Genomic DNA, 13,504 nt, shown 5'->3' with positions numbered 1-13,504 from the left:
ATATCTGAATAAAAACATGTTTTCCTTGTCAAAATGATCATTTCAAACAAAATGACATACTTAACTTGTGGAATAAACATTCTGGATTTCTGGAAATGAATTTCAGCCAGCCAGGCAGCCAGCCAGGCAGCCAGCCAGCCAGCCAGCCAGCCAGCCAGCCAGCCAGCCAAGCCAGCCAGCCAGCCAGCCAGCCAGCCAGCCAGCCAGCCAGCCAGCCAAGCCAGCCAGCCAGCCAGCCAGCCAGCCAGCCAAGCCAGCCAGCCAGCCAGCCAGCCAGCCAGCCAGCCAGCCAGGCAGCCAGCCAGCCAGCCAGCCAGCCAGCCAGCCAGCCAGCCAGCCAGCCAGGCAGCCAGCCAGGCAGCCAGGCAGGCAGCCAGGCAGGCAGCCAGCCAGCCAGCCAGCCAGCCAGGCAGCCAGCCAGCCAGCCAGCCAGCCAGCCAGCCAGCCAGCCAGCCAGCCAGCCAGCCAAGCCAGCCAGCCAGCCAGCCAGCCAGCCAGCCAGCCAGCCAGCCAAGCCAGCCAGCCAGCCAGCCAGCCAGCCAGCCAGCCAGGCAGCCACTCTTGCCTGTTTCATCAGGGCAGTCTATGGGCGAGAGGCCGTCGGGGAACACAGAGACACAAACACTCATCTAAGGACTATTTAGAGAAGCCAACTAACCAAAGGAGTCAGAGTTTGGACTGCAGGAGGAAGCCGGAGCGCCCAGAGAGAAGCCACACTGCATGGAGAGAACATGCAAGCTCCATGCACAGATACCCCAGGCTGGGAATCGAACAAGAACCTTCTTGCTGCAAGGCAGCAGCACCACCATCCGTTGCATTATTTTGACAATAAAGAAACATATTTCAGCTATCATAAATATATACTATTCTCACTGGCAGAGTTTAGATTTTTTTTCTACTTTCTGAAATTCAGTTTCTGCTGCAAACATGTCATTTTGAAAATCTATTATTATAGTTCTGTCAAAGAATGTTATTCTGACCAGAAGAAATCCTATTTGAGTGATCTACAAATGGAATAAGAGGGAGGAGAGCGCTTTTATTAAATGTTAAAACAGCCTGCCATAAGGACTTCATATAAACCAGCATTAATGGGAGCAACATTCTCCTCCATCTTCCTGTTAAACACGCTCTCCAATATTTTATTTATTTCTAAAATCTCTCTTGTCATTAACGTCCATCTGAGGACCAGGAACATCTGCAGATGGACCCAGATGGAAAGAGGACGAGGATGAGGACGATCAGAAGAGGAAGAAGGCAGCTGAGATCATTTGTTCACCCCGGTCCAGACCTGCAGGGTCCAGACCTGTTGGTCCACCAGGGTCCAGAGCTGCTGGTCCACCAGGGTCCAGATAGTATGACCATCTTCTCTGTGATGGAGTTCATCACATCTCTCCTTTAATGTGTTAGCTGGTGGTCTCCAGCTGCCTCCAGGTTTCTCCAGGTGTCTCCAGGTGTGTGGACACCATCCCAGTCCTCCTTCCTGACATCCAGTTCCTGCTTTGCCACATTTATTTGGCTTCTAATCCAGAACTGGAGCAGATCTTCTGATGGAGGATGTGTTGGTCAAGCCCACCTGCTGCTGCTTCTCCTTCAGGTGGAACCTTTCCTCTTAGCTCTGAACCAGAAGCTTCCCTCTGTCATTTCCTGGAGGAAGCAGGTGTGTTTCCAGGTTGCTGCTCGGAAGTCATGTTAGTATCCAGGTTAGTGGCAGCCTTCCTGTAACTTCCCTCCTGCTCCCTGATTGGCTGCTGCTACCCCAAAGCTCATCTCTGATTGGTTCGTGGCATGTTCCTTGGACGAATCCTGAGGGAGAGCTCCCAGAGCGCCTCCTCTGCCAGGTGATCGCTGAAGTCATTAAAGAAGGAAATGATGTCATCATTCCGCTGCAGAGAGTAGTGCCTGAAGGGGAGAACAGCTTCAGTACACAGGAGTACTACACACTGGTACTACACACTGCTATACACCGGAAATATACACTGGTACTACACACTGGATCTACACACTGGTACTACACACTGGTACTACACACTACTACACACTGGTACTACACACTACTACACAGTACTACACACTACTACACACTGGTACTACACACTACTACACACTACTACACACTGGTACTACACACTGCTATACACTGGTACTACACACTACTACACAGTACTACACACTACTACACACTGCTATACACCGGAAATGTACACTGGTACTACACACTGGATCTACACACTGGTACTACACACTGGTACTACACACTACTACACACTACTACACACAGGTACTACACACTGCTATACACCGGAAATATACACTGGTACTACACACTGGATCTACACACTGGTACTACACACTGGTACTACACACTACTACACACTGGTACTACACACTGCTATACACCGGAAATGTACACTGGTACTACACACTGGATCTACACACTGGTACTACACACTGGTACTACACACTACTACACACTACTACACACAGGTACTACACACTGCTATACACCGGAAATATACACTGGTACTACACACTGGATCTACACACTGGTACTACACACTGGTACTACACACTACTACACACTACTACACACAGGTACTACACACTGCTATACACCGGAAATATACACTGGTACTACACACTGGATCTACACACTGGTACTACACACTGGTACTACACACTACTACACACTGGTACTACACACTACTACACACTGGTACTACACACTACTACACACTGGTACTACACACTGCTATACACCGGAAATATACACTGGTACTACACACTGGATCTACACACTGGTACTACACAGTACTACACACTACTACACACTGGTACTACACACTGCTATACACCGGAAATATACACTGGTACTACACACTGGATCTACACACTGGTACTACACACTACTACACACTACTACACACTGGTACTACACACTACTACACACTACTACACACTGGTACTACACACTACTACACACTGGTACTACACACTGCTATACACCGGAAATATACACTGGTACTATACACTGGATCTACACACTGGTACTACACACTGGTACTACACACTACTACACACTGGTACTACACACTACTACACACTACTACACACTGGATCTACACACTGGTACTACACACTACTACACACTGGTACTACACACTGGTACTACACACTACTACACACTGGTACTACACACTACTACACACTACTACACACTGGTACTACACACTGGTACTACACACTACTACACACTGGTACTACACACTACTACACACTGGTACTACACACTACTACACACTGGTACTACACACTGGATCTACACACTGGTACTACACACTGCTATACACTGGTACTACACACTACTACACAGTACTACACACTACTACACACTGGTACTACACACTGCTATACACCGGAAATATACACTGGTACTACACACTGGATCTACACACTGGTACTACACACTGGTACTACACACTACTACACACTGGTACTACACACTACTACACAGTACTACACACTACTACACACTGGTACTACACACTACTACACACTACTACACACTACTACACACTGGTACTACACACTGCTATACACTGGTACTACACACTACTACACAGTACTACACACTACTACACACTGCTATACACCGGAAATGTACACTGGTACTACACACTGGATCTACACACTGGTACTACACACTGGTACTACACACTGGTACTACACACTACTACACACTACTACACACTGGTACTACACACTACTACACACTACTACACACTGGTACTACACACTACTACACACAGGTACTACACACTGCTATACACCGGAAATATACACTGGTACTACACACTGGATCTACACACTGGTACTACACACTGGTACTACACACTGGTACTACACACTACTACACACTACTACACACTGGTACTACACACTACTACACACTGGTACTACACACTGCTATACACCGGAAATATACACTGGTACTACACACTGGATCTACACACTGGTACTACACACTGGTACTACACACTACTACACACTACTACACACTGGTACTACACACTACTACACACTACTACACACTGGTACTACACACTACTACACACTGGTACTACACACTGCTATACACCGGAAATATACACTGGTACTACACACTGGATCTACACACTGGTACTACACACTGCTATACACCGGAAATATACACTGGTACTACACACTGGATCTACACACTGGTACTACACACTGGTACTACACACTACTACATACTACTACACACTGGTACTACACACTACTACACACTACTACACACTGGTACTACACACTACTACACACTGGTACTACACACTGCTATACACCGGAAATATACACTGGTACTATACACTGGATCTACACACTGGTACTACACACTGGTACTACACACTACTACACACTGGTACTACACACTACTACACACTACTACACAGTGGTACTACACACTACTACACACTGGTACTACACACTGCTATACACCGGAAATATACACTGGTACTACACACTGGTACTACACACTGGTACTACACACTACTACACACTACTACACACTGGTACTACACACTGCTATACACCGGAAATATACACTGGTACTACACACTGGATCTACACACTGGTACTACACACTGGTACTACACAGTACTACACACTACTACACACTGGTACTACACACTGCTATACACCGGAAATATACACTGGTACTACACACTGGATCTACACACTGGTACTACACACTGGTACTACACACTACTACACACTGGTACTACACACTACTACACACTACTACACACTGGTACTACACACTGCTACACACTGGTACTACACACTGCTATACACCGGAAATATACACTGGTACTACACACTGGATCTACACACTGGTACTAAACACTGGTACTAGACACTACTACACACTGGTACTACACACTACTACACACTACTACACACTACTACACACTGGTACTACACACTACTACACACTGGAAATATACACTGGTACTACACACTACTACACACTACTACACACTGGATCTACACACTGGTACTACACACTGGTACTACACACTACTACACACTGGTACTACACACTGGTACTACACACTACTACACACTACTACACACTACAACACACTGGTACTACACACTGGTACTACACACTGGTACTACACACTACTACACACTACTACACACTGGTACTACACACTACTACACACTACTACACACTGGTACTACACACTACTACACACTACTACACACTGGTACTACACACTGGTACTACACACTACTACACACTACTACACACTACAACACACTGGTACTACACACTGGAACTACACACTGGTACTACACACTACTACACACTACTACACACTGGTACTAAACACTGGTACTACACACTGGTACTACACACTACTACACAGTACTACACACTACTACACACTACTACACACTGGTACTACACACTGCTATACACCGGAAATATACACTGGTACTACACACTGGATCTACACACTGGTACTACACACTACTACACACCGGTACTACACACTGGTACTACACACTACTACACACTGGAAATATACACTTGTACTATACACTACTACTACACACTACTACACACTGGTACTACACACTGGATCTACACACTGGTACTACACACTACTACACACTGGTACTACACACTGGTACTACACACTGGATCTACACACTGGTACTACACACTACTACACACCGGTACTACACACTGGTACTACACACTACTACACACTGGAAATATACACTTGTACTATACACTACTACTACACACTACTACACACTGATACTACACACTGGTACTACATAGTGGTACTACACTCTACTACACACTACTACACACTACTACACACTGGAAATATACACTGGTACTACACACTACTACACACTACTACACACTGGATCTACACACTGGTACTACACACTACTACACACTACTACACACTGGTACTACACACTGGTACTACACACTGGTACTACACACTGGTACTACACACTACTACACACTACTACACACTGGTACTACACACTGGTACTACACACTACTACACACTGGTACTACACACTACTACACACTACTACACACTGGAAATATACACTGGTACTACACACTACTACACACTACTACACACTGGTACTACACACTGGTACTACACTCTACTACACACTACTACACACTACTACACACTGGATCTACACACTGGTACTACACACTACTACACACTGGATCTACACACTGGTACTACACACTACTACACACCGGTACTACACACTGGTACTACACACTACTACACACTGGAAATATACACTTGTACTATACACTGCTACACACTGGTACTACACCCTGGATCTACACACTGGTACTACACACTACTACACACCGGTACTACACACTGGTACTACACACTACTACACACTGGAAATATACACTTGTACTATACACTACTACTACACACTGGTACTACACCCTGGATCTACACACTGGATCTACACACTGGTACTACACACTGGTACTACACACTACTACGCACTGGTACTACACACTACTACACACTGGTACTACACACTGGTACTACACACTACTACACACTGGAAATATACACTTGTACTATACACTACTACACACTACTACGCACTGGTACTATACACTGGATCTACACACTGGATCTACACACTGGTACTACACAGTACTACACACTGGAAATATACACTGGTACTACACACTACTACACACTGGTACTATACACTGGATCTACACACTGGATCTACACACTGGTACTACACAGTACTACACACTGGAAATATACACTGGTACTACACACTACTACACACTGGTACTATACACTGGATCTACACACTGGTACTACACACTGGTACTACACAGTACTACACACTGGAAATATACACTGGTACTACACACTACTACACACTGGTACTATACACTGGCACTACACACTGGATCTACACACTGGTACTACACACTGGTACTACACACTGTTACTACACAGTACTACATACTGGTACTATACACTGGTACTACACAGTACTACACACTGGTACTACACAGTACTACACACTGGTACTATACACTGGTACTACACACTGCTATACACCGGAAATATACACTGGTACTACACACTACTACACACTGGTACTATACACTGGCACTACACACTGGATCTACACACTGGTACTACACACTGGTACTACACACTGGTACTACACAGTACTACACACTGGTACTATACACTGGTACTACACACTGCTATACACCGGAAATATACACTGGTACTACACACTACTACACACTGGTACTATACACTGGCACTACACACTGGTACTACACACTGGTACTACACACTGGTACTACACACTGGTACTACACACTGGTACTATACACTGGTACTACACACTACTAGTGTGTAGTCCAAGAGGCGGCCCTGGAGGTCACCCTGTAGACTCAGAGGTTCTACTCACACCAGCTGGAAGCTCCTCAAAGTGTCCAGGATGTTAAACTGCTGCCAACATTTGGAGAAGTTGACCTTTGGACCTTCTGGGCTGGTCCAGGTGTCCGGGTTCCCCAGGTGGACAAAGGTCAGGTCCTGAAGGATCAGCCCCCTGAACGCAGGACAGATGTTTGATGGAGAGCTGAGGTTAGGAGTGGGTTCATGGTGACCTTCAACCTTCAGGAGGGCTAGGACCTACAGATAGGGGATGCAGGGAGGTTCCACCTCAGCCAGCGCCGCTCTGTAGGCTCTGAATGATGAGGAGCTGTCAATCAGGGAGCTGAACTCCTCCAGACTCTGAAGAAACAGGAAACCATCATCAGAGAACAGATGAAACCAAAAGCAAAGAGCAGGTCAGACCAGGAGATCCAGAAGCACCTCAGACGTGCTTCTCTGCCAGTCCAGACGTCTCAGGGGGGCGGAGTCAAGGGCAGACAGTATGGACAGGTAGGAGTTGAAGTTATTCAGCTTCCTCAGGTGCTGCAGGAACACGGCATATTATGGTCTGGGACACGGTAGAAGATGCTACAACCTGAAGGAGATGCTCTGGATCCTGCTGGTCTTCATCGGTTACCTTCATGACTTTAAGGAACTTCAGCAGGAGCTTCTCTCTGTCCTGTGGTTTATCTTGAAGGATGATGACAGACCGAACCCTAGAACGACGTCAACATGAAGGTTATACCAACAGAAGGCATCAAACCAGCAACCACAGCTGGAAACAGAGAGGGAACCAGGAAGATAAGTAGGAACCAGAGAGGGAACCAGAGAGATAAGTAGGAACCAGAGAGGGAACCAGAGAGGTAAGTAGGAACCAGAGAGGGAACCAGGAAGATAAGCAGGAACCAGAGAGGGAACCAGAGAGCGGACCACACAGGGAACCAGAGAAGGAAATGGAAGGACTAGCAGGAACCATAGAGGGAACCAGACAGGGAACCAGCATGATAAGCAGGAACCGCAGACGGAACCACAGAGGAAACCGAAAAGATAAGCATCAACCATAGAGGGAACCATAGAGGTAAGTAGGAACCAGAGAGGGAACCAGAGAGGTAAGTAGGAACCAGAGAGGGAACCAGAGAGGTCCAGGATTTCCAGGTGAGAATAAGGTTCTGACGGACCAGAAGGAAACGTTGTTGAAGTGCTGGGTGAACTCTGTCAGGTGTGGACTCCTCTCCTCATTCTGCTCTTTGGACCACAGCAGGACCTCTGGGAGCTGCAAAGGTGAGACAGACAGGTGAGGCGGACAGGTGAGGCGGAACCACAAGTGAACACAGACTGATCTGCACCTCAATCTTGCAGAACAGGTCAGAGTCCAGCAGAGTCAGCTGTTCTGCCAGATCCTGACTCCTGAAGTCCAGCAGAGTTCCTGGTCTGTCAGCAGAAGACAATCAGGTGAGAAAGCAGCCAATCACGGCACAGAACGCTCCTCCGACCTTTGACCGTGGGCGGGGGGGTTACCTGGCAGCCACACCCTTTGCGGCAAGGGGGCGGAGAGACCGAGGGGAGCCAATCAGCTTCCATCTCTTCTCCATCTTGGCCAGGATGCTGAAGTGCAGCTGGTGGGCCATCCCCAGCTCTCCACCAATCAGAAGGCTGAACACCAGGTCCATCAGCAGCTGCAGCAAATCGGGCTCCAGCTCCACGCCGCTGCAGAAACATCAGACCCCACATCAACACCAGAACTTTCTAAACATCCAGACCCTGGACCGGGCTCAGATACCACAGAACCAAGAGGATCTGGGTTTATCAGCCAGTTCTGGCCCAGGGTTCTGAAAGGTTTGGTCGGGTCCAAATGTCTCACCTAAGGTCCTCCACCACCCTGACCAGCAGCTGGAAGGTGGTTCTGGCTGCTGACGGGTCTGCAGGTTCTCCTTCTCGCAGGCCTCTGTATGTGTTAAAGGTTAAGGAGCACACAAAACCAGAACCTGGTTCTGACCCGTTGGACCTGGAAGGTTAAGGAGCACACAAAACCAGCACCTGGTTCTGACCCGTTGGACCTGGAAGGTTAAGGATATCTGTGCTGCAGTTTGCTGATGACATCACTGGGTCTGATGAAGCCCCTGTAGGTGCAGAGGAAGGCCTTCTGGTACTGGTTCTGTTCTGTAGAAACCCAAACAGAAGGTTCTCAGCTGCACCAATGTCTCCATGGTGATGGACGGAACCAGCCGGTATCACCAGAACCGGAGCACCTGACCCAACGGTTGGTTCTGCTGGGGCTATAAGGACCTACCGCTGCTGCTGGACTGTGTGGCTCGGACCAAAAGGATCTCAGGTGATGCAGCCTTCACTTCTGGCCCCTCCTCCTCCTAAAGGTGAAGAGGTCAGAGGTCAGAGGTCAGCAGAGTTCAACCCTGACAGGTGAGAGGGCGGGGCCAAACCTCAGATTTCAAACTGATCCTTCGGAGGATCTCAGCGGGTTCGGTCAGTAGGAGCTCCTCCTCACTGCTCCTCTGGCTAAGCTCCGCCCCCTGCTGGATCTCCAGAACCCTGCAGGACAGAAGCAGGTCAGGGTCTGCACAGAGGAGAGTCTGCTCCGCTTCCAGGTGTGTGTCTCACCTGTCCTCCTTCTCCTCGGTTTCTGTGTCTGGGTCCTGATGACAGCAGAGGAACATGGAGAGCATCGTCAGAACAACAGCCAAACAGAACCAAACCAGCAACATCTCAGAAAGTCTAGCAGAACCTGTCCGGGTCTGGACCCGACCGGCCGGCATAACCTCTGCAGAAGGCTGGTGGAGATTCTCAGTCATCCAGGTCAGAGTCAGAAAAAAAAAAATCAATCCTCTGGACTTTGTTTCCAAGTTTGAAGACGTTTCTCTTCCATCCAGGAAGATTTTTCAATCCAAATGTCAGAAATAGCGTTTAGTTCCAGGTTTTATCCAGCAGCCCAACAAAGCCTGGTTTTAGTTTAGAAAACATGCAACTAGAAACGGATGAACGGGTCCCCCCCTTTGGAATGGGGGTTGTTTGGCTTCTTTGTTAGCCTGCAATGCCCCATACCTGTCTATGTCTCTGAAAGGGGGGGGCGTTAGAGGGAATAGTTGGCCTGGCTGAACAGGTGAGGTCTTCTGTTGGTCTTCTGTTCTCCTGTAAAGGGGTTGGAGCTGCGATGATAGCGGGAAGGAATCAACTCTATCGCTGCATTGGAGGTTTTTCAAAGCTGGAATCTGAGCCCCCGCCACCCCCCCCCCCCCCCCTTCTGTTTAAGGTTGGTTTTTCTTTCCTAACAAAGATGGCTTCCTTCATGTCCCTCTCAAACCACCTGTCCTCTTTGTCCAAAATGTGAACATTCTGGTCCTCCAAAGAATGTCCTTTGTCCATCAGGTGTAGATGTAGTGCAGAGTCTTATCCAGAGGGGGGCGCTCTTCTGTGTTGGGCCGTGCGTCTGTGGAGAGGTTGTTTGGTTTCTCCAGTATACAGATCAGATCATTCCTCCCTGCATTGACCTGCAGACGCCACTCTGCTCAGATTAGGTCTTTAGGATGAACTGGTCTCTGTTTCAGGGTCTGTTTGGTTTGAAATGTTCTGGGATTTAGTTTTAGTTTAGTTTTTTTCCTAAACAGAAACAAAGCTTTGTTGGTCCCCTCTATAAAGCCCGGAACTGACATTTTAAATTGAAGAAGCTTCCTGGTCGAGAAGAGAAACGGCTTCCAGGTGGATTGTTTGTTAACTTTGTTTTAACTTTTCTGGAATCTCTGCAGAACAACTAGAAATAAAAAAGAGGTTCTGGTTCCAGATTATCAGAAGCTTCCTGATCAGGTGGTCCTCCGTTTGTTTCTACACTGATCAATTAAAGGTTCTAGAAGTGGTCCAGAACCACTTAGGTCCTCTGATTGATCCTCTGGGTCAATAGAACCTAAATGGAACCTCTGGGGTTCTGCCTTCACCTGCTGCTTCTTCTTTGGTGGTAGAGCTGGGGCAGGAAGCTGGTCCACAGAGGGGGTGGAGTCTGTCGTCTGGGAAACCAGTGGGTGGGTGGAGTCTTGGCCTCGCTGCCTGACTTTGTACTTCTGATAGAGGAGAAGCGCAGACTGGTCGGTGTAGGACGAACAGAACTGAAGGTACTGATGGACTGAGGACAGAGGACAAAGGACGGGGAACAGACGATTAGAAGACCTTTGATTTCAACCAATCAGCTGCTGTGTTTTTACTCACTGTGTCGTTTCTTCTCAGGGAGGGGAGGGGGCGTCTTACTGGGGGACAGGGGTGAGGACACGGGGACATCAGGGTCTATGATGGCGTCACTGTTGGTGAAGGGTGTCTCTGCGTGGGCAGAGTCAAACTCAAAGGTGGACGTATTGAAAAGACCTGTGGTACCTACAAGGAGGAGACAAGGCTTGTAAGGAGGGACAGGAGCAGGAGGACAGACAGGTGTGTCCTCACCTGTGGTGCTGCGACGCCTCTTCTCTGGCAGGGCGGGGGGCAGTGGGGGGAGCTTCTCCGAGGAGGACAGGTCCGTGTGCAGGAAGTCGTAGTCTGGATCGTCATCTGAGAAGGAGACAGAATCAGAACCTGGTCCACCCGGTCCAAACGGTTCAACCGGTCCACCCAGTCCAACCGGTCCACTCGGTCCAACTGGTCCACCCGGTCCAAACGGTTCAACCGGTCCACTCGGTCCAACTAGTCCACCCGGTCCAAACGGTCCACCCGGTCCAAACGGTTCAACCGGTCCACTCGGTCCAACTGGTCCACCCGGTCCAAACGGTTCAACCGGTCCACTCGGTCCAACTAGTCCACCCGGTCCAAACGGTTCAACCGCTCTAACAGGTCCAACTGCTCCAATCAGAACCTGCTTCTCCTGCTTTTGGACTGATCCAGAACCAAGAGTCCAGGAACCACCAGAGCTGGCGAGGAAACCTGCATCATTAAACTCCCAGAGTGGTTCTAACTGACCTGCTCCAGCAGGGACATCCCTAGGACCCATAGTGGGAGGGGCTTAGCCCAGGAAGGATGCTTTAGTGCTCTAAAGCTTGCTAGCTGAGAGCTAAATGCTTACTGTGGTTCTGAACAGTCAGACTGAATCACAGCCGTCCTCTCTGGGCCCTCGGACCACAGTAGACCGGGGTTTTAATCGATGGCCACTAACAGGTTTAAATAAAAGACTGGGAATAAAGTCAGCTTCATGTTTAACATTACAATGAAAGAATCATCTTCCATCCATCTATCAACGAAACGATGCTGGTGAATCTGTTCTGAATGAAAGAATACCTTTCTGTCCAGCCCAGTCCTGGTTAACTATAGCCCGCACCGCCACCAGCCGGTCACTGACAGCAGGCATGTACGCTGAACAGGGTCCTAGTGCCCCTGATTTACATCATGATCATGCTCTCTTATTGAACGGATGTGAGAGCTGATCAGATAATGAAGAAGTTAGTGGGTTTGATGATCCTGGTCCAACAGCTCCAACCTGATGGAACCGGCAGCTTGGTTTAGACGGATCGGACTGCCTTCCATAACCGGATCCAGTACAGATCCTCAAGGTTGTGCAGGAGGTTCTGGTGAACTTTCACCACTGGCTCCATGCAATCAGTCTGGTTTTGGTTCCTGTTTCAGGTCCAGATTGAAGACAGAACCTTCCTGAAATCAGTGCTAGGCTGTGACCAGCAGGGGGCAGCAGACGCTACAGGGAAGAAGTGGCTGCTGACAGGATGTGATGTCACACGGCCCCAGATGTCTGTGTGTGTGTGTGTGTTCCTGTTTATGCTGCTTAGTAAGGACCGTTTCTGGTGTTTCACCAGCAAAGTGAGGACACTGAGTTCAGGTTTCAGAGACACTCTGGTGTTTGTGGGGGTGTTACCATAGAGCGAGGTGTTGGCCGCAGAGCCAGCAGAGGAAGAAGAGAGTCGCTTCCAGAAGCTGTCGTCCTGAAACACACAAACCACCCAGTTAATTATAAAAACCACACATGATGGTGAAGCTCACAGGCTGAGATGTCAAAA

At 48.4% G+C, this 13,504-nt stretch overlaps 1 pseudogene; it reads right to left on the bottom strand.

Moving 5' to 3' along the window:
* Window positions 1-1,522: 1,522 nt before the first annotated feature.
* The window catches only part of LOC119776709, a 31,049-nt pseudogene continuing 19,067 nt past the window's right edge, over window positions 1,523-13,504 (bottom strand).

Source organism: Cyprinodon tularosa, unplaced genomic scaffold (assembly GCF_016077235.1).
Source record: "Cyprinodon tularosa strain WSP-4 unplaced genomic scaffold, ASM1607723v1 ctg951, whole genome shotgun sequence".
Taxonomy (NCBI): domain Eukaryota; kingdom Metazoa; phylum Chordata; class Actinopteri; order Cyprinodontiformes; family Cyprinodontidae; genus Cyprinodon; species Cyprinodon tularosa.
This window is presented reverse-complemented; position numbering and strand designations above follow the sequence as displayed.